At 40.1% G+C, this 22,903-nt stretch overlaps 1 long non-coding RNA gene across 7 annotated transcripts in view; it reads left to right on the top strand.

Moving 5' to 3' along the window:
- LOC125323081 overlaps nt 1-22,903 on the top strand; it is a 317,884-nt gene that overhangs the window by 193,415 nt on the left and 101,566 nt on the right. For 2 of the 7 annotated variants that reach the window (XR_007202361.1, XR_007202356.1), the window contains exon 1: nt 9,719-9,850. The exons of 4 other annotated variants lie outside the window; for them this stretch is intronic. This is a non-coding gene — a long non-coding RNA (uncharacterized LOC125323081). Of the gene's footprint in view, nt 1-9,718; nt 9,851-22,903 lie in introns of those variants that run through there. One more of the 7 variants, XR_007202362.1, reaches the window with a different exon arrangement.

Genomic DNA, 22,903 nt, shown 5'->3' with positions numbered 1-22,903 from the left:
GCAGGTGAGACCTAAGCCAGTCATTTCACTGCTAGCATGTAGTAATGAAAAAAAAAGGGTGGATGCAAGTTCTTGTCTTGGGACTTTTTGTCAGGAATATGAGGCAGCATATTTATAAAAGCAAAGTATTCTGAGATAAGAGACTGTGCTAGCCCATGTCATAACCTGCACATCTCATAGTTTTGCTTCCCCAGATTCTGTAGTACTTGGATCTACATTTTCTCTCTTGCTAAGTTTTTGTCTTTAGTGTCTTGAGTTTTTGAAATGATGGCAGAGAGAGCCAGCTCTGAATGTACAGTCTGGCTGGACTGCTGGATGAAGGAGTGGCGTATAATTCAGTAACAAAAAGATTGTACTAGAGTTTCTTGTGAGTTTGTTTCAGAGGAAGTATCATCATGAACAAAGATCTGTGAGTGAGATTTCCCGTTTTTTAAGACTGTCTGCCCTTTATGTGTCTTCTCTCCCCTGGATAGCAGCACTGTTGCAGTATCTTTGGGAGTACGGGTGATGGGATAGATTAGAAAACTGTTTCTGTTAATTGTTGGAATTCATTCTTATGGCAGCCAAGTGAAAAGCTAGGCATGATTTTACTGTAAGGATTAAGTTGCCTCCTTCGAGTATGGATGAAAAATGGTACAAAACCAAAATAAAATATTAAGTTTCTTCATTTGCAGTCTGACAGATGAGTATTTATTCAGGTCATAGAATCAAACTGTAGATCATTATACTTACTATATGTATACGAAATATATAAACTACACACTCCTAAATGGGTTCTTTACATCTGCAGAGTGATAAAACACAATAAATGCAAATATCAAGTATCCTTCTTGAGTTTGTGAGAGTAAACAGAACCTATAGAGACCTCAAAAAATGTGTACAGATGAAAATGCAGATGAACTTGGACCTTACTAGACCTAGTCTTTCATCACGCTGCTTTTCCTTGACGTAAGCCAAAAATAATATCATATTTTCCATGAGTCTGAAAGCAGAAATTTTTGCTGGAGTTCTGATTCATTCATAACCATAGTTAGACAGCAGGAAAGGCTGTCTGAAGTGCCACATGTTGAATTGGTCTTCTATACTCACACATATTCATGCATTTCCCATGAAAATGTGCATTTGTAGGTGCATGTGGAGAGTGCTTGCCCATGCACCTGTAACAACTGATGCAATACGTGTTTTGGCAGTGGACAGAGACAGGATAATGGAGTGATACTCAAGGCCTGCTTTTTTTCTAAGTTTCTAGTTATTAGAGTAGATCTAGTAGAACTTATCTACGATATAAAAGCACAAGGATTGGGATCTGGAGAAATCAATTGCGTAGATTCCTTTCACTTCATTTTCTGTCAGTGACCCTGACAGAACCCCCCCACTCATGAGGTCCTAAGGGACAAGTGCTCTGCAGGATTGCTGCTAATAGCAGTGCTTGTGTGGAGCCAATGAACACAAAGGTTATAAGGCTGGTGTAAGTCAGAAAAAAAGATGTAAAGTACTTCTGGTAAGTGCCATTGTTGTTTCCCAGACCAAGATATTCTGCACAGACTACTAGAAGTGGCCACAGGAAGATGATGCAGCTTGGGTTAGAAGAGTAGCCAATATGCACAGACTTATTTTTAAACCAGTGAGGTTATTTAATCATTTTATTTATTGGTGAAAACTCATTTCATTTAGTCATGTGAAAAGTGCCTGAGACATGTGAGGCTTGAGAGAAGGGAAACCAAGCTTGAAGACTGAAGAGTGCTAACTAGAAGTCATTTTCTGTGCTCACTAGAGTCACTTGCTCTTCACAGCTGGCCTGCATTTCCCACAGATACTATGTCCATTGTCAGCTACTTATGATTCAGCTTAAGGGAAGACCTTGGAGGTCACTGGAGGTGAAATCTAGTATGGAGCCAGCCCATGGAGGTAACAGGAGACATTAAATCTATAGATTTCCATGAATCTTTACATCATCTCAGTCATGGGCAAATTACTGCTGAACTGACTCCAGATAAATTGTTGCTTCTCTACAGCTGAAATATCTTGACTTGTGTTCACCTAAAACTGCATGTGTTGTTAAAATTTTCCACGTGGACAGTAAAAGATATAATGTTTCCAGTAATAGAGTTTAAATGGAAAACTGCCTCTCAAGTACTGTTACTTCCCACCTATTCTACCTAATTCTTCCTGCATGGCATATTTGAAATTGCTGAATATTATTTTAACTCATAAAAAGGACACATAAAAATGCAAAGAAACAACCAATAGAGGTTAAAGAGATTTTTTTTTTCTTTTTCTTTGACTTGGCTGTACTGTTCTAACCTTTTCTAGGTTTTCACTGCTGTTTTCCCCACGAGGTATCAGCTGTTCTCTTGGGTGTATTTTTAACATGATAGACATGCTAATAGAGGCACAAATTCTAATATGTGTGCTTATCAGGATTATTTTTTTCTCCACATATCTCTGCTCTGTAGGCCAAGCTATGCACCATTTATTTACAATTTTGAGCACTTATTAATAGAAATACTTAGAAAATATAGTGAGGTTGCTCATGTAATTACCATCCACAAAGAGAGGGAAAAAAACTACTTTTAGCTGCTCTTTCTGGGTTTTTTCCTTTTTTTTTTCTCTTTCTATTAACTGAAATATTACTGCAAATCCTGAATGAGTTTCTTTGTTTTCATCCTTCAAGAGTGAGGCTAATTCCTTGACCCAATGCAAGCTTTTTTTTTTTTTTTTTTAATGGTCCAATTTGATCAAGCCTTTCTTGTCATTTTAATATTTTTTTTTTTTGTAAGACCATGTCTGGCTTCAAATCTCTGCTTTAAAAAAGTTCAATTGTTATGGTTTGGCAAAGCTCAAGCAGGTCTGTTTGGACAAAAAATAGCCATTTTTTAATTAGGAAATAAGCTGAATTAAGAGGAATATAAGTAATTTTGAATATAAAAATAGAGCTATTGTTGATCTATGTCTGGATAGTACCCTTTCAGGCATATAATCTCTCTGGACAGTTTTTGATGGGTCACATATTTGGACAATGCCACACTGACAGAGAGCTAGATTCCAGGTTCCCACTTCCTGGAGTAATGCTCCCACCACTGATTTCTTGTGTTAAATGTGCTTTGTGGTACCAAATGTCACTAAAAAGGCTAACCTCTGCTTGAGTCTTTGATAAACAAGGCAAAGACTTCTGTGAAGGGACATCCCAGGCTGCTGCTCTCAAATAGGGAAGGATAACCTTGCTGTAGCAAGGGGTGATGGGCAGAAACCCTGTGAGGGGTAAAGATCTGGGGCAATGCCTCGTGTTTTGTATTTTTTCCTGGGCAGTCTCAAGTAGCTGCATGCTGAACATGCTGATGTCAGTTGTGTCTCCTGGTTCAAAGGCTGCTTCAGTTTCTCTGCTGAGGCTCCTAACTCTTATTAACTCTAGAGAAATCTGAGACACCTCAGCCTCTGGATGCCACAGAGAGGTAGGCAATATGCCATTTTATTTTAATTGCATCTGTCTACAAATGACAGTAGAACATGCATTCTTTGATTTGTGCTCTTCGCTTCCAAGAAAATCCCACCTGTAATGAAGCATTTGAAGGGTCTATCGCATAATTTAACATTGAAGATGTTAAACTGGAACAATTTTAACTAGTGCCCCTAATTTTCTATTTCAAAATTCTTTCCTTATAAAGTTTCTCATTGATGGAATCCGAAGGTTTCTTTACAAATGCATATTTATATAATGAGTAACAATTTCACATAGAAGAGAGAGAAAAATAAAGGTTGTCCTTTTTGAAACATACCTGTCATATTAAGAATATGTATATCAAGGGACTGATATTAATTTCAGAGCCTTCAAAAAAGACTCTGGACTATATCCATTACTGTCCATGGCCCTGATTCAACTTTTATATAAGTCAATAAGTCCTGGTTGTTTCTTCCCATAGCTGTTTGGATCAGGCCCAAGGCAAACAAGAACGGTCAGGGAGAGATGGTACAAATGGTGAAACTTAAAAGAAGAAAAAAAAAAAAGGAAAAGAAAAAAAGGTTAGGCAGCATATGGTGGGTGCTAGCAAAAATGCTCTGCATGAGCACTAAACAATGTTTTTGTGCCTGCAATTTATTTAAAGACTATCAGACTTCCTGGGTTTTCAAACTGAAATTGGTAGGGTGGAGTTAAGGCTAAATATCTCATGCAAACCCTTTTGCTGCCTCCTGTGAGCAGTGCTTGGCAAGTGAATCCTATCTGCAAGTGTCACAGGTACAGGGAGGGGGCTGCAAGGGCCATGCTGCCAACTGGGATGTCACCTTCCCTGGTCCCAGTGAAACCCAGCTCCCTGTCAGGGAGACTGGCAAGAAAGGGAGGGGGGGGGGGGGGGAAAGCCTCAATATCCTCAGAGGTGTTTTGTGTGAGGGCCCCTCTTCCCCATGCACAGGCTTGTACAAAAGGGCTCAGAAAGGAGGGTCACCTCCTGATCCCCAGTGCTGGCCAAAAAATAAACGAGAAGTAGCCCCTAGGCAGCCCCTCTGTGGGTGCAAAGCAACCCTCCCCCCATCCTCACCGAGGTTTATTTATAGATAGCCTTATTTGTTTGTATTGTCAAGAAGCAGTAATTCCTACATTATTTCTTAAGTGTCTAGAGAATAAAGATCAAAGGCTGCCAAGTGTACACATGACAGATAAATGAGAGTATAACACCAGAATCCTCCTTTGTCATGGAAATTGTGTTGGTTTCCTGTTAAGAAAATGAAAAACAGATGTTAAAAAACATAGCTGGTTGTGTGGATACTGTTGTACTGGGACAGCTTGGATTATAAAACACTGAATACTTGGGGGATGTAGGGTCGGTTTAATTTCATTTTTTAAAAATTGAAAAAGAAATGGAGCTACCATTCAGATGCTTCTAGCATATAGCAGCTTCAGCTGGTTATGGGATAGGAAATACTAATATGGGTCTTTTCTAGAGGAGAGTGCTCATAGCAATACAGACAGCAAATGCTGGGCTTTTTCCGTCTTATAACGGGTACTTTTTATATGAACAAGAATTTGGGTGGGTTAGAGCTTTTTTGTTTTTTAGCCACCATTGGATTCCCTCTGGCTGGCAGCCAATCTTGGCTATCCCACATCAGCTTCTTGAAAAAACAAACTGTCTTGACTTTTCTGATAATTCCATTTCGAGGTAGAAGTCAGGGAGAGGGAAGGAACTAAAGCCTGGAAAAAGGGAAAGACAGATTTCTGCTTTCAGGTTGCTTCTGCCATGGCAAGGCTCCAGCCAAAGGAGAGAGAACCACTGTCTAAGCATCTCTCCCCACCCTTTGTACGATTTTTGTGTCTATCGAGGAGAGAGCAAAAGAGCAGAGGCAATTAAAGGATAAAGGAGAGTGTTATGAAAAAAGGCAGCCAGAAAATATGTGATTATTTATAATACTGCTTATGTGGGTAGTTTCCTGAAACACACACATCTCTTCAGTGGGGTATGAAACATGGGAGATTTAGGGTAGAGCTATGCCAACTGTGGTAAAAAAAGCCTGATTTTTTTTATTTTTAAGATGACTCTCCTGGTTCTTGGTTGGTATGCAGTCTTTTTAATGACCCATTACTGCAGTGCTGCTTCCTGTTTGTGCAGTATGTTGACATATTGGAAGTTTGAAAGACTGCCCTGTCTTCCCTGTAATTGATATTAAATATATACACATATGATACATATATATGTACATATACAAGATTTTAACAGGAAATGGGCGGGGTTGAGGCAGACTTCAGCTTTAGCCATTGGAGCAGCCCTCTGAAGAGGGGAGAGCAAGCTCCCCAGGAGTGTAATTCCCTCCAGGGGTGTCTCCCCAGAGACAGCAAGGGGTGATCTGCAGTCAGCAGGGAGTGACAGTGGCAAGGTTGGTGCCTTCCTCCAGCCCCACCAGGCATCAGCAGCATCAGTGCCACTTTGCTTTTGAAGCAACACCGGGTCTGGCTGTGCTGTTCCAGGCTGTGCCGTGTGAATTTACCTTGGCTGTGGCACTGTGACTGCTCCCAGGATGTGTTGCACAAGGGCAGCGCACATCAGGATCAGTTGCTGGGGAGTCCCAGGGAATGCATCCTGCACACCCACTGGAGAGCTTAGCTGGTACTTCTTAAGCAGCTAAACCCATTAGGACTGAATGTTCCTGAGATCAAGCTGTGGGATGTGAAATACAGTCATGTTTCACAATAATCAAAGTTTTCAAGAGTTTTCCAAAGTTGAAAATACTAATTTTTCCTTTTTTATTTGACAAATTCTCAGCTGTTGTTTTTTTGTTTCTTCTAGATGTGTCCTCTAGATTTACCTTTGTATTTTCCTATTTGCATTTTTCTTCCTCTGTGGTTAACAGCTAGTTGCAGGGGGGTGTGAATGCTTATGCAAGTTTTATGTATATAAAAATCTAACAGTGCCAATCTGGCTGCAGTCTCAGGGGGTTCTTACAGCAGAAGACAGCTCACTCAGTTTTGCTTTAGTTGCTTCAGTTCTTGGGAAGATGAGCTCAGGATGTAGGTGAGAGGTTTTAACACCAACTCTGACAAAAAGTTCAATGCAAACTTATTTCCCCTGGAAAACCATTTTTTTCCCCTGTATGCATAAAGATCAACATTTACTTCCTTTTGATTCTGCTTTTTCTCTTCCTCGTTTGTCAAATGTCTGCAGTCCATGCAGTCAGGACAGGGAAACTCCAGATTTCTGGATGCAATTAAAAAGTCACTTCCTTTTGCAGTTGTTGCTCTCCCCTGCAATCCTGAGGTTAGAAGTGGAACAACAAGTCATGAAATGTTCAAGGCCTTATTTTTTGGATGATTATCCAGAAATATTTATCTGAATCATCTGATGCAAAACTGTATTGTAAAAGAAAATCTCTTTTCAGTATGTTTCCTCACTAGCTACACTTCAAACAGAAATATTTAGAGTATATTGTTGTTTTCACATCCAGTGCAGGTAGAAATTGGAAAAGGAGTCGTATGAAAATGTGCAGGCTATTATTACTTGTGCAATCTAGGGACTGAAGTGAATATGGACTGTAAATGACTGGAGTATCCAAAATGGTTGAAGGAACTAGACTTTTTAAATTGTAGATGGCATCAGTAGAACCCTTCGGTGATGGTTGCTTCACAGAAGCAAACTGGAGAGGCTCAGGAGTCATTCTTACATGCTAAGGACTATGTCTTTTCACATCATATTTGATGTAACTCAGGACAAAAACCAGAATCTTCCCCATGCTGGTACTGGCTCAGTGCTGTAGCTCTAAGTCACCAGAGCATTTGAGCTCTGACGACATCAGTTTGGCACATCACTTTGAAATTCTTCAAGAGATGTTTTGGGTTTTTTTTCATGTTGCTAGTTCATTTCACACAGACAAAATCACCAGCTGCAGCCATGAGCCTTCAGACACAGGAGGAGGAGGTGGGTTTCCCCATGGGCTCTCCCAAGTGGTGCTCCTTGGTGGGTTGAAGGATTCATGAGGAAGAGCTTAGCCTCTCTTCCAGGGAGCTGCTGATGGCCCTTTGGTCTTCCCTTCACTGATTTAACAGTGCACTGAATTCCTGATTCTGAGTGGGGAAGATTACAAAACACTATATCCCCAAATATAACATTCTACCAGACACACACACCATTACAATACTTCCAACATCCACTAATATTTTGGGACTTCCATGTGCTGATGCAGGAATGTTTACCTGTAGAAAAATTACTCGTATGAGAGAAACGTTTTGCTTCTGATTGAACGGAATTGCGGGGATATTTCTCTTTTTTTCTTTTCTTGTTTTCTTTCTATGAAGAGGCTGGGTTAGGTCTCCTTTTCCATGCTTTCCCATGAGTTCTAAGCTGCCCTCTGGGTACGACTGTGCCTTGCCCGCCCCCGAGGCGGGGGGAGCGGGCGGCGCGGACCGAGCCGCTGCCGCTGCGCTCCTCGGCAAGAAGGTGGCGCTGGCAGCCCGGGCTTGGGACTTCGCGTCCGCAGGGGTAGCTTTAAACAGCTTCTACGGGCCGCTTCAAGTGGAAAAACAACTTCCCTGCAGCTGTTTTATGTTGCTTGGGGTTTGGTGGTTTGCTGTGTTTTTATTTTTTTTCTTGTTCCGATTTCTTTTTTTTTTTATTAATGCTTGGCACTTGGAAATCCCACTCTTCTCCAAACAGGGTCCTCTCTTCTCCCGTGAAATGCGGCTCAACTAGCTCTCTTCATACACCACCTTCTTTGTATCCCAGCACCGACCAGCTTGGGGAAGCTCTTGGGCTACAATGGGCTTCTTTGTGAGGAGGGTGCATGGCTGCGGGGATGACCTCTGGAATGAGTTTTTGAGTCCCCCACCCTTTTGGTGGGGTGGAGGACACTGTGCCCTGAGCAGGGGGCCCTATCCTGCTGTCAGCATAGAGGGGATATAGTTTTGCTGCCTTAAATACTCAGGGTGTAACAGATTTTTTGTTGCTGTTTTTGTTTATTTGTTTGATTTGGGGTTTTGTGTCCAGCTCTAGCTTGTTTGTGTCTAATTCCATGAGTTAGGCACAATTTTACAAGGTGAGGTGTCCCCTCTTCTCCAGGCTTGCCTGTGAATGATGGATGTTAATGACAATTGGATTCACTTTAACCTTGATCTTCAAGACATAAAAATTCATTGCCCTTTTTCTCTCCCAACACTTATATTCCAGTGTTTAATCAACCATCTTGGTGAATAGCAACCACATACATAGCAGGGCAAATGATTGCTGTTATTTTCAGCAAGCTTTAGGTGTGTGTGCAGGGTGTATATATAGAATACATGCTCCCATTTGCAAGGTGCTCTAGTGTGCCAAGTATTTCTCCATCTAAGACTGTTTGCAGACTTTGCCATATTAGCTGACTGCAGTTTTCATGTGTCATAAAATAAAGGCTAGGATATGAAAGGATTAAGTCTCTATTATCATGGGCTGTGCAAATGGTCTGTGTGTACATAGCTGTTTTTTTTCTATTCTAGACAGTTTTTTTATTATTAATTTAACTGTGATATTAAAAATTCAGGTTCTTAATTCCTATTTTTTTTAATGGAGGGAATAATTTAATAATAAAGTACTATCCTGGTCAAAAATTTCTCTCTATTAATTTCCCTTCTAAGAGGAGAGGGAGGGCCAGGAGAGCTGGGAGAAGGCGGTGTGTGTGAACCCAAGGCTGCATTTGGCAATTCATCCCAGCACTTCCTGCCAGCACAATGGTTACCCCAGTATGCAATTTGTGCAGAACGGGTAGATGATTTTCTTCATAAGCTCTAAGTACAAAGGGTATTCCATGATGCCATCTAATTGCTTAATCCCCAAGGAGTTCTTCAGGCATTTATTTAACACTAATTGCATGTGTAAATGTTCTTAATTTACAGCGTGTGAAAGTTGCAGTGAATGCACACAACAGAGGATGTCAAAGTGACACTTCAGGGAAAGATGCAGTTAAGGCAGTGCTAAGTTACTTCTAAATAGGATTAATCATTTATTAAAGTTCAAAGCTTGTCAGAGCATTGGGGCAAGCATATGATGACTTGTTGCTGTCCAAAAGTAACTAGTGGACTGGAGTCGTGACTCTAAAAATTTCTATGATATACCTTACTACAGTGCAGTAAATGATGAACTTAAAACACTAAGCAGGGTGATTCAGTTCAAGGCAAAGAACTTGGCTTGGCAACTGTTGCACAAAGCCTGCTTGGGCTGTTAATTAGTGCTTGCATTGTAATAGAGCTGTGGAGTCACAGGCCCTGTACAGAGCTGTAGGCAGGGGGTGCGGGTGCTGGGGCCGGCCCTGCCCTAGAGCTTGCACAGCTTCAGCCCACAAGATGTGGGAACAAATCGGTCTTGCAGGGGACAGTACATCCAGAGAGGTCTCAGAACAGGTAGGTGGCATTCTTTGAAAAGGGACCTGCAGCCCTGATGCCTGGAGTAGTGCCAGCTGTTTCCCACTGGTGGAGTGAAAACTTTGATCTTCTTCGTGATCTTGAATTTCGCGGTAGATACACGCACAGGAACACAAGCAACAGCTGGCACCTGAGCTTTTGGGAAAAACTCAGGTCCCAGGTTCTCTCTGTGCTGGGTGTCTCTGTGCTGGCAAAGTAGCTCAGGAAATCATACAGTGAAGAAAATTATACTTTTTGTGACATGATTATGTACTCCAGAAACATAATTGCCCACGAGCCCTACTTTGTGGCGCACGCTGCACAATCACCCAGAGATAACTCTGAAGAGGGAAAACCTGTTGGTTTACAGTGTCTATTGACAGGAGCAGAGTTCAGGAGAGCTGGCCTCAGTCACACCCCACCCAACTCAAACACAACCCTTAGTCACTCACCATTACACTGTGTGAGATGTATCAGCCCTGGCACTTCTCTAGTTCTTCAGTGGATGCTGATGCTTATGCCTGTATCTTAGTACTTTCAGAGAGGGAATAATTCCCACAAGGAATTCGAATGCAATAACTTGTCTGGAAAGGCAATTTGTCAGAATTTTCAGAAAAAGTGGGAAAGGTGAATGTTTGGGTTTGAATTTTCTTGTCCATCTGTGAAATGTCTTAAACTTTTGGTAGCTACAGAAATAGTACTGATTGAATATTACCTGCTTTGAGACTGGGGAGTTAAAATAACCATTCACCATTTTTCCTGAAAATTAGATAAATGTATCATGCCTTTTGTAAGTGTGTCTAAATTTTACATAGTTTTGCATCTTCGAGCTCAGTCTTGGTTGTCCTTAGACCCATGAGGAATAGCATGATTTAGCTATAGCAAAGATTGTCTCTTCTTCAGCCATGCAGGGCTGTGAAGTCTTTATTTTCAGACACAGCAGGAAAAAATATTGAAGCATCTGATTTGCCAGACTTCCATGGTAAAGACCAGAGCTGCATAACGGGCTAAGCATCCTGTCACATTGTGTCTCAGTGTTTCCTACATAGTAGAATCCACAACATAAAGTTCAGTGCCACTGACACAGACAGAATTATATGTTTCAGAATAGAATCTGACAATATTCAGGTCCAGGGGAAAGAGTAATCTATGGATCCTGGCAAGCCATGATAAAGAGAAGCATGTGTTTCAAATTTAGCCCCACCTCTGTACTTACAGCTGAGCACTAAAGTGTTTTTTCAGCCATTTTAAAGGAGGAGCGTGTGAAAGTGGACAGAAGAATAGTTAATCATATCTGGATGCTAAAACCAGAAGTTAATTTGTATGTGACTTCTGGTCCAGGATTCAAGCCACGTCTTTTGTTATGTTAAATGGCTTCATCATCCCCATGAGAAACTGCTGAAGAGAGCTGGAAGAAGTTTATGTATGATGGGGAAAACTTAACTTCTCTTACATCTTTCCTATGCCCTTTATGGTTAATGTAAAGAGTCCATTAATTCACATGTATGCTTTTGGTCTCTAGGGGAAAAGTGGTTGTGATTAAAAAATTGCCTTCTACTCTTATAGTTTAATTTCCTCTTTCTCAGATGAGACCAAAAACTGGAAAGAGTATGGATGGCTCAAACAATTTAGCTTAAAACAAAACAGAACAGCCACAAATCTCTGTCTTCCCCTTATGCTGAGCTGCTCTGGAAGGCTTTGGTCCTCTGTGCAGGGCTGGTTTTTCTCCTTACTCATTGCTTGCGTTTTGACAGGATTGGTGTGTCCTGAGCTCACAGGTCTCCACAGCTTCCAGAGTAAGTTGACCACAGAGGGAAAAGCCCACATCTTGCATAAAGCTCTTCACAGTCTGTGCTGAGGAAGCCCCACAGGTGTTAAATGTCAGACAAAGGTACAAGCCTGCACTTCCTGGGAGGCAGGACAGGAAAGCAGAGAGATCACATGGTGAATTGGTGAGGCTGGCTGCCTGCAGGAGGACACAGGGTGTCTTCTGGACAAACCTGCTGCTGTGGGAGAAAACTGTCAGGCCAGTAGTACCCTTGGATGTCTTCAGACTAGGCCAGCTAAGGAGGAGCAACTCTGCTCTTGCCAGCAGGCCAAGTGACACCAGGACCATTTAGGTAATGTCTAATTGGGTGTTTAAACTGATTAAGTTGCACCTGAACTCTAAAGAAGACCAATTTTTCCCTTTTATTTCTAAAGTTCATCCATTGGAGCAGATGCAGCTTGTATGGGGCTGTCTGTTCCCTTGCACAGCAGAGGTGTATGCAGCAGCAGGGTTTGCTCCTGCCTGTGCTCTGCCAAGGCATGTGATCCCTCAGTAAAAAGCAGGGCAGTGCAGTGGTATCCTTGGAGGGAGAGGAGCTTGCTGGGATGCTGCTCAGGGCATTGGAGGGGATCATAGGGATTGGAGAGCCGGCTCTGACTCAGAGGCAGCTGTGAGGAACAGGGAGCAGACAGGGCTTGGAGTAGATGGGGTGACCCCGAGGGGACTGGGCACTGCTGCTACTAAAAGTAACCTGGCTGTGTGTAACCAAGCACCACTGCCCTAAGGTCCCACCTGTGTGGGCACAGCTGTTGAAAAAAGAGCTGCATGTAAACTCTTACCTCTTCTGTCCTGTCAGATCCAATTATTTGGAAGGGGTTATACTTAAAGAGCTAACTTTCTAGATTTCATTATCTTGTTTTATTCTTTTAGTTCCAAAGGTTTTCAGTCTCTTTGGGTAAACAACCTCCAAGGGAAAAACATGGATACAGCTAGCTTCAAAACTGGCTGGCCCAATGTCTCATCATAAAGTACTATAATGTGATATGCCCTTTTGTACCCTCCTTAAAATTACTTCATGCTCTCCAGTGCGTGTTTGTGCAAAAGCAAGCCTTTTGAAGCCAGAAACCTGTAAAAATGAATTCTACAATTAAAATAAAAATTGCCAGTGTAAAAGTAAGACACCCTTAGTAAGGACAAAGCCAAAGCTCCTCTGGGGTGTTTATAATCTGAATGTTATCAAGAACTGAAATCTGCCATTAGCAATATAAGCAGGCTGGCTCTCATGTCATTTCAGTACCTTATTAAGGACTATTCTTATTGACTGGACTAGGGTTATGCCTGAGGTAAAATATTTTTCAAGATAAGAATGAATATGCAAAGTCATGCTTTTAATGGTTTCTAAAATTTCATCACTACACTGTTTATGTTTATAATTACCCCATTGACACCCTTTAAATGTCCCCAGTAAAATGTGGTATAAGCTTTTAAGATTCCCCAAATAAACATCTAAATGGATCTATAATAAAGAACTCCAAAGACAGGGAGTTTTAGAGAAGCCATTATTTAGCACTGATTTTACTGTTGGAGGTTCTGAAGTGGACCTAGTTTTTGCAAGACAATTGCTGTGCATTTTTATGGAGTTTTGATAAGCTGACATTTAACCAGCTGGCTCTTAAAATATCTTTGCACCATACAGGTGTGTACGGTAATCCTGGAGGGAAGATGGACAAGAAGGACAATTACAGGATTTCTCTTTTCCCCTTCATTTCCCCCTCCCTTGCCACTCCTGCTTTTGCCCAAGAGGAAAAAGCATCACATTTCGGGTCCTAGGAAGTCACACTTGCCCTGTTTGTTCTCTGATAGAGGCCTATAAACAGAGACATTCAGTCTGTAAACAAGTCAAGCTTACAAAGTGACTGAAAGATAACAGTCCCCCATCTAGCAGTGGGAGAGGAGGGAGGGAGCAGGGGGAGGGATGATAGAGAGGCTGCAATAAAAACAGGAAGGTTTCTGTTGGTCCTCTTGAAGTTAGTGGTTAAAAACATCAAAGCGTGGTGCGTGTTTTTTTCAGCCAGACTGCTGTGTCACTTTATAATTCTTCATAAAGCAGCCATCCAGCCACTAACATACTGCAACTGTTAGTGTGAGCTGTGCTTTGATTTAGAGGAACTGGATCCTGCTCCAGGCATGTTAAGCTGAGGAATCTCTTGTAGGTTTTCTTGGCATGCTGTGTGCCATTGAAGAAACTATAACTTTTCAGAGCTGCTAATTGCAAGCTGTTCAGGAATTTTTCCTTCCATTAAAAAAAAACAAACCTCTCACAAATAAATTGTGCCCCCCTTCTCACTCACTCCCCAAACTCAAATAATTTTCCCAGGCTCTGAAGTGTTCAGAATTTCCTACATTGAAATTTAAAGTGGAAAAGAAGATGGCAGTGGAAAGGAAGAAAAAACAGCTATACCATATGTATCATAGCAAAATATACATATTCTCAGCTTGATTCTAAGAAATAAAAATTATTCAGCAGCTGCTTCAACAGAGAGATATTTTAAAAGTTCGAAGCCAGCACAGTACATCAGTTCTCTTAGATGGGGGAAGGTATTTTGTTCTCCAAAAACAAGTGATCCAGAAAATGGCATGGAGCTCGTCTGCCTTGGAAAAGCAGCCAAATAGAGATAGATGGGAAGAGGAGCAAAGAAGGGCAGGAGGATTCAGAGTTGAAAGAGCAGCTGCATTGTTCTGGGAGGGGAATAGTGAACTTTGCTGTAAACAGTGTTGGAAGCTTCTCTGCAGAGTGCTGCAGAGAAGCCACTCTGGTTTATTATTGCTCAAAAGGCTGACTTACACTGAACAGATTTTGGGTTCAGCTTTAGCACAGGAAGAAGAAAGCAATAACAATTCTGTACGTAGAGAGCAGTAAGACCAGAGCCAGCCTTTGGCCTGTACTAGAGCAGCTTGTCTGAGGTTGGAGGCCAGGTTTTTAATAGCTTTCCTCCAAGGGAATAGCTGCTGCAAGATTTTCCACTCCTGTAGGGATTACTTGTGTAGGAGGTGTTGCCACAGTTGGGAGGAGGAGGGAAGGCAAATGTTCTAGATGGAGGAAATGATTGGTGCTGATGTGCTCTGTTACCAGATATGATAGGTAAAATTCCATGTCTGGATGATGATTTAAATTTCCTCCAGCTGGAAATTGGGATTTTAACCTCCCTCCTTCACTACTGATCAAAGCTAGCAAGCACTCTCAGCAGTGGTGAAGCTGCAGTAGAAATTTAGAATGCAGGTCAGCAGTGCAGAGCTCATTCAGGGGACATGTATTTCACAAGTTTCCAGGTACAGGCAGAATTTGAACAGGCCACCAGTTGCACCCACAAATTGAGACACTTGAAAAATTCTTTCCTCTGGCATATCTTAATGATACCCACAGTTCAGTACTTAAATGGATAATTAGTGATTTTGCTAAGCCTTTTCTAAAGGATGTACCTCCTTTTATTTTCTTGGCTTTTTAATATTAAGCACATCTTGCACATAATTCTTTTTGAAGGGGAAATTTGTTTCTCCTTGTAGTTTTTAACAAACAAAAAAAAAAAGAAGCCAACTTAAACTTATGGATCACTTCGGGTGAACCTGTCCTTTGATAAAGTGCTGATGCTTGCTTCCAAAATGTATATTCATTTTATATTATCAGCTGTTTTAAAAGAGTCTGCTCCAAATAATGAGCTATAGTAATATGAATGCAGCTTTTGTCTTTAGCACATAATAAATCAAAAGATCTGCAAAATTTTTCGGTAAAATCACTTATGAGTGGTAATATACTACAAGAAAGACCTGCAATCATCCTCTGTCCAAGCTTTCATTTATATCAGCTTAAATTGAGACTTTGCTTTTAACTGATGGGGTATGTTCCTAAAGTACTGCACAGGCCCTTAAAGGTGAATGTGTGTGCACCCACGCAGGCAAACGTGTGAAAAAATAGATGGGTAAATGTAAGTTGAAAAGCATTCCTTTTTGGAAACCTCAAAAGGTTTAAGTGTTGGTTCTTCAAGAAAGTGGATGTGTCAGGAGCTCATTGTGAGAGACCATGGAAACTTCTTGAGTTCAAGCCAAATTTTTTGTACATATACACATAATAATGTTTTAGCAACTTACGCAAGCTGCGCAAAGGGGCTGTGGAAAATGAGAGCTGAGGTTGCCTGCAATTTAGAGATTTTGGTTGGTTTTTCTCTTCCCTGTTTGCCGGCAACAAGAAAAACTTGACCGAATAACGAAACAAAGTATTTACAAGCATCTATCAGACCAAAGCCTCAGAGTTACTTACAAGGTATCAGTGCCTCTTTCTGTTTGCTTTTCGTGCACATTTATATGCATGACTTTGTGTTTGGAAGACCATCCATGACTGAGAAATTCCAAAAGGCTTACATGAATAAATATGAGCAAATGTTCATCAGATATTCATACCATGAATGGCTTGCTCAGTTCTTGTGCCTGCTTTTCAAAGCTTGTTGTCCATTTCGAGCAGACAAAACACAAAATAAATTTGAGGATTTAGGTTTTGTTAATAAGTGCCTAGGATTTACAAGGATGCTTTTCTGGACATTTTGGACCTTCTAAAATGTATTAATGGGATACATTCATAGCAACATAAGTAGCAAATGTATTGAACTTCATTTAAGTTCTTTCGTGAATAAACTCTGTTTTCTCCTGGTAGTTCACACCTATGTTGGACCACAAGTAGCTCAGAATATTTAAAGGTAACTTGAGTATGTTGGATGCCTCAGAAATCTGCTATATTATAGGTGGCTGGGATCCAAGAATCCAATTTTTTTTCTGTATGTTAGCCTGGGGTTTTGGGTTTTTGGTTTTTTTTGGTTTTTTTTTTGTTTGTTTGTTTGTTTTGTTTTGTTTTGTTTTGTTTTTAAATTATTCTGAGCCAGATCAGTACCATAGAGTTCAAGAAGTGTTTGGAAAATGCTCTCAGGCTTAAGCTGTGATTCTTGGGGCTGTCCTGAGCAGGGCCAGGAGTTGGATTTGGTGATCCTTGTGAGTTCCTTCCAACTCAGGGTAATATTCAGTTATAATTCTATGAACAGCCATGAAAGCTTTCTTCAGAAAGAACTATTAGCTGTAAGTTTAGGTGGTGCTAAACCTATAGGTATTGTGAAAATCCTAACTGCTGTAGTTTCTATAGAAATGTGAGTGCTAGGAAAGCCATTGAAATTAACAAAGACCTTTCTAATGTTTTAAATCTACTTTAATTTGGACTGCACATGTATTATTGACAGAAGATCTCATTTTTCTCATGTGTTGCATACTCTGTTGAGTCTCCTCACCCCTGAATTGGATGCCTTTGGGTGCAGCTGACAAGGCTACTGTGCTGAGAGCCAAGGCATGCTTTCCACCAAGCTTGCATGGAAATCCACAGACTTCAGATAAGCTAAGGGAACACCAGCACAAATTTTCACGTGTAAAACTAATCCACAGAGTATTTGGAAAATCTGTGGCACCTGAGCTCTTGGATAAAAGCAAGATCCCATGTGTGATTATTCAGGAAAAGATATTGTGACCGAACAAAAGTTTTTGATACTCCGATGAAACTTATTTCTTACTTAGACACCTGCATCAGCAAGCACATTTTTCTTCATTGTTTTCATATACTGAAAATATATATATGTGTGTGTGTGTATTCTGGTTATTATTTTTATAATTAGCATACAACAAACAAGAACAGTAATTATTATTATTAAGAAACTGATGGGTTAGCACATGTTTTTCTTGTTTGTGAGCTTGATCTGTAAGACAGCACAAAATAATAACAGTGTCAATTCAGAAAGGTGAGCTGGTTTCTCAGCAGGCATAGAAGAGAACAGAGAGGGCTCTATGGTTTGATTTCATCCCAGTGAAAGCCTGGAGAGCTGTGGATTTTATGTGGCCAGAGCTCGGCAGAACAGAGCTTTGTCTTGATAACTCAAAATGACTAGATCATGCCTGGTAGTTGGTCCTGGAAACCTGACCCTTGTCACAGGCTGACTACATCAATTTGCAGTAGATTGATGATGTATAGACTGTGGGTGCCCCAGGGGAGACCCAAGAAAGGCCTGAGAAACATTGTATTGTTAATCCATACCCCTCATTAGCTTCTGCTGTGCTGGATTTCAACTTGCTGGCAAGGCTAGAGGAGCTGGAGGGAGAATGTGGCGTTGTCTGGCATTGTTATTGTTGGTTGCCTTTTGAATGAAAGGATGTTTTAAAATACCTTTTCTCCAAAGTTTAATACATCAACACTGGCAGGATTCTTTATTTTCCTCTCTATCCCTCTTGTCAAGTGCCTGGAATTCCTAGATTTTCTTTGTATATTGATTTAGCACTCTCCCCTTAACAGCCCGAGCTTTATCTCTTCCTGATAAAGTCTCTCTATATCCTTTCCCAAGTAGTGGCAGGCAAATTGTATACGCTGTAATCAATTTACATTTCACTATCATTCGTCAGTTCGGCCACTGCCCATAGAGGCTGCAGCCCAGCCTTCAGGGTTTCTTTATGTACTTCAGGATGTGTTTCTTAACCATTTCTGCTCAGTGCACTGCAAGGTTTTGATTTGAAGGAGGCTATGGTTTCAAAGGCGGGTTCCATCAAACAGCAACATCTTTGTCAAACTTCAACAGAACTAACCTTAACTGCCAAGGAAGTTTTGACTGCCATCATAAAAATGTTTGATTAGTGTTAATAATTTATTAAATTGGTTTGTCCTGACACTGCCAACATGTTGGAAATCTCTCAACCATTAAAACATTAACAGAGGCTGTAATACAATGCTCCTTCTGTTCTACGTTTTATTTCAAGACCACATTCTTATGAGCCTGGTTCTGTGGTGTTCCAATATGCTCTCATTAGGACTGCATTAAAAGATGAAATATGACAAATATTAAAAAAGTGTGGGAATATAGAGTAAAACATGGCGGGTGTACTTTTGTGGGCAACTCTGCTGCGATTAAATTTTCGCAAAGCAAGCCTGTTTTTGCAATATGGGGAAATAAAATTACCAGGCAAGAAATTTGCTGAAACAGACCCAATATGTTTGATTGCTTCATCCAACCTCCTAAAATACATAAGCTTAGTTCGAATTTCTACTAAAATGGGAAAGCTGATATTGGACCTGCTTATGCTGAAATATGTTGTACAAGAAACAAAGTGCTATTTGAGAAAAGTATTAACGCCTTGAGAATATATTGATCAAATTTTTATTTGATAGTTTACGTCTGCACTTGAATGGCTGGTGGTGGGAACTCTCCTGTGTTCCACCAGAAACACCTGTTTTGGTTCACGCAGTCTCAGGAATTGCATGTAACATATTCCATATAAAATGCCATTTAAACAATAACAACAGTTTGGTTTATTTTCGAACTGGAAAGATGATAACTGAAATGGAGGCTCAGTTTATCCCTTGCAATTTGCTGATAATATCAGTTATCAGAAATTAATTAAGTAATTCTTTTTTTTCCTCTGCTTGGTAGCCATGTAGGAGCTCCAACATTGTCTCAAATGTGTAGACTGGTGTTGCACGCTGAGTAAGTTAAGCACAGAGATCTTAGCAAGTGAAAGGAAAACCTTCATTTCCGTATATCCCAGTTAGGAATATACACTGAGAACAGTTTCAATACCTACGCTTGAAATTTAATCCAAGGTTTTTAAACTTTGGGATTGAACTGTTCTATAATTATTCATAATAGCTGGACTGGTCCCCTCTCAACTCTTCTCTTTATGGTACCTGAAACACTATGATGGGCACTTTAGTGAAAGGTGTATTTTATTTTACAAGAGGAAGTAATCTACCCTAGTCATACGTGTATGCTTTAAACTCCATGTGTTTTCAAATTAAAAGAAAATCCTTTAGGCAAGGCTTGCTAGCTTTAAGGCACTCAGCTGTGTGGAGTAAAGATCTGAAATAATTGACCTTGAGTCAGAGGACTGATTTACAGTGAGGTCTATTAGAATACAAGTTGGCCTTTCTTTCATTTAGTCTCCACTGCTTTCTCCTTTCTGTAATGCGCAGAGTAACGTGATGGAAATGATTACCATAGATTAGTCTTTTGCAGTTTTCTGAATTTAAGAACATCATTCTTAATAAACAAACAACACTGTTAATGCTAATTTGTTTTAGAATGTACTATGCCTTGTAAGATGTTGGCAAGAACTTAACAGCAAGAGTACATGAAAATGTAGAAAATAATCAATTGTTTCAACATCAGACAATCATAATCCATCAACTCAATAAATTCCCAAAAGACGTGTCAAATACATGAGTGTTTGGGGAACAGACTGAGTGCAAACATAAAATTGTGTCTCTGCAACTGTCAGGAACAGACTTAAACTTGATTTTTTTTTATGCTGTTGTTTGTAATTTTTTCCTAATTATTTGCTCTGTTAGTAATGAAAATTGTTGAATGTTCTGAAATCTCAACAGTTCTACATTTTTTAATTACAACATGAAGAGGAACAAGTGACTACTGTGTGATGTGAGATATTTTAATATGGGGCTTCAAATGCTCCAGTTCTTGGCTGGAGTGGGATAAATGAAGACAAGAACTTTTAATAAGTGCCAAGAAATTTCCATCTTATTAAGAGCATCCTCAGTTCCTCCTGAGAATATGTTTGCTGCATGTAAGTGATCTGTGAGTTTTCCCAGCCTGTAAACCAAAGGCTGTATTTTTCCTGTGCATTAAACATGATCTGATGTTCATGGTTAATGCATTTTATTTGTGGTTAATACATTTCCATACTTTTTTTCCCCAAAATGAAGAGGGTTGGAAAATTTTGAATTAAGTCCATAAACTAATTATTTTTCATTCCAATGTTGTTTCTTTTGTAATAGAACTCCTGACTCAGTGCTTTTGTAAATGGCCTGCAGTTACATGACCCTGATTGTGGTCTAATGAGGGCTGGAGGGTGCCTCTTAGATGATGCTGGAAAATTAAAGGGACCTTTTTCCTCTAGCTTTTCAAACTAATTATTCTCTGATTTTACATGAGAACAATCCTTATATATATGTTGAAATCCTTTTCATTCAATGGCACTCTTTTCCTGTCCCCAGCTTTGATGTAGTGCCCATACTTACAAAAAGGCTATGTTAGGGGAACAGTGGCTGATAGATCCCACCGTGGTCCTAGCAGTTAAACAGTGAGTTCACATAGGGCAGTGTGAATGAACTGGAACTCAACAGAGGAAGAGAATCTCTGCTCTGTTCAAAACAAAGCCATGCTTTTCATCTCCAGTTATTTGCATCTATCTTTTGCCCATATTTCCATTATTTAAAACAGTACAGTTAGTAAGGGGCCCACAAACACCTCTGACCCACTTCTCTGCTTATGTCCTGTGACTCGATGCTTGAGTTGATATTGCCTGTCTCCTGTATCTCTGGTCTTAGTCTGTGTGCCTTTGGTGACTTAGCTTAGCCTTCTGTTGCACTGGCTAGTTCCACAGAAGCTCTCTAAAACTAGCTATAAGCAAAATGAGTAGTCTGCTTTTTTTCACTGCCTTTCACCAAGAGCTACAACATCATGTTAACACTTCTGACCAGTCACAACGCTAACAAAAGGAACTATTGGCCACATACCTGGTAGTTCAAAGCAGTGTGTTAGAATACTACTTCCTTATGGTTAGCTTTGCCCAGCATTGTCCTGGAAAATTAGGGAGGCTAGTGCTCAAGTTCCTCCACTAAGATATGTAATCTCCAGATCACTGCAACAGAACAAATCCTGTCAGTAATCCTGTATGTTGCTCTGACACAATTTCCACTAGAGGAGGGATTCTTCAGTTATTAGATTAATAAATGTGCACTGTTTAGTTATTGAAAATATTTGTCTGATACTGGAGTCCAAGAGTATGTTGGATAAAAAAAAAATAACCCCAAAAAACCCCAACAATCCAACCCTTAGAAATGCAAACTGAAGATGAAATTTCACTAGCTCAAAGCTAGCAAAATTTTTAACTCTTAGCTTGCCTCATTGTGAAACATAAAAAACCAGTAGGCAGAACAATTCAATACAGAAACTGTAACCCTGCACAAGACAAAGCAAGAGCATGTGAAAGATAGGATGGCTCAAGACTGCTCATGAGGTATTAAATAAATAACAACATAGAATTAAAAGTATCAACAAGGCCAGCCTCTATTTAAATAATACAGGAGTAATGAAAATCCATCTTAGAGAAGATCTATTTCAAAGATAGTTTTAAAAATAGAACAGCAGACAAAAGGGAAAGCAATGACATCTGAAAGTAAGAAACCCAGGCTGGAGAATTAAGATGTAGGAATGAGACAACATTAAGTATAGATCTTGTTGTTTGTGACAAGTAAAAGCTCTGCTTAGTGTGTTGTGTTGTTTTGTTTTCTAGTGCAGTAAGGTTATTTATTCCAACCTGTTGTAAGTCTGGATTCATATGTCTTGTTATCTCTGTAGCTTTATGTATTTCTAGATGCGAATTTAACTGCATGACCTGTAAAAAGCCACCAGACAAGGTGGTTGTGAATCAGTATCAATGTCTTCCTCAGTCACAGTTCCCTTGCCACTTAGGAGGTTTAATATTTCTAAATGCAAATATTGGATGTTTCATTATTCACAAAGCCTTCGAGTTGTTTGGGTCAGTCTTTTGTGGTTTTGTGTTGTCTTTGTTTTTTTCTACTTGCCTTCATTAATGTTTTGCATCAAGAGCTAGTCAGAAAAAATAGAAATGTAGCAGATGAGTATTTTCTTACCCATATCCAAGCAAATTCTCCAGAGAGTAGTGTCTTTCTTTTAAACTGTGATTAAAATTTCCTTGCCAATGGAGGCAGAAAGAGCCAAGGTAGACAAGAATCCACAATTTTACCCTGTTTCTTCATAAAGATTCGTGTCTGATAGCTGGTGTGGTGGAGTGTTACATGAGTATATCTTGCAGAGTTCAGGAATGAAAGCTGTTCCACCAATAGTCAATATTTAGCTATGATTATTTAAGTTGCCCTGGTATTACATGGGCGCCTTTAACAGGAAAGGATGAACTTTGTCCTTTCTAGTAAAGATGTTATCTTTATTAGAATAACCCTCAGAGCTGGTGCATCTCTGTGCCTGTCCTTTCATATGCAGCTGCATTTTGCCTGTCGGAAAGCTCTGTAGCATCAGCAAACAATTTTGTTGCTTGTTTTGGTTTGTTGCTTGTTGTTTGTTTTTTTAATAATATTTTTTTTTAATTACTTCAAAGCCTTTTCTTTCTCCCCTTTACTCCAACTCACAACTGTGAATCACTTTCTGGTGCCCCAG

This window comes from Corvus hawaiiensis, chromosome 3 (assembly GCF_020740725.1).
Source record: "Corvus hawaiiensis isolate bCorHaw1 chromosome 3, bCorHaw1.pri.cur, whole genome shotgun sequence".
In the NCBI taxonomy this organism is placed as follows: Eukaryota; Metazoa; Chordata; class Aves; order Passeriformes; family Corvidae; genus Corvus; species Corvus hawaiiensis.
Note: the sequence above shows the minus strand (reverse complement) of the source record. Positions and strands in the feature narration are given on the sequence as shown.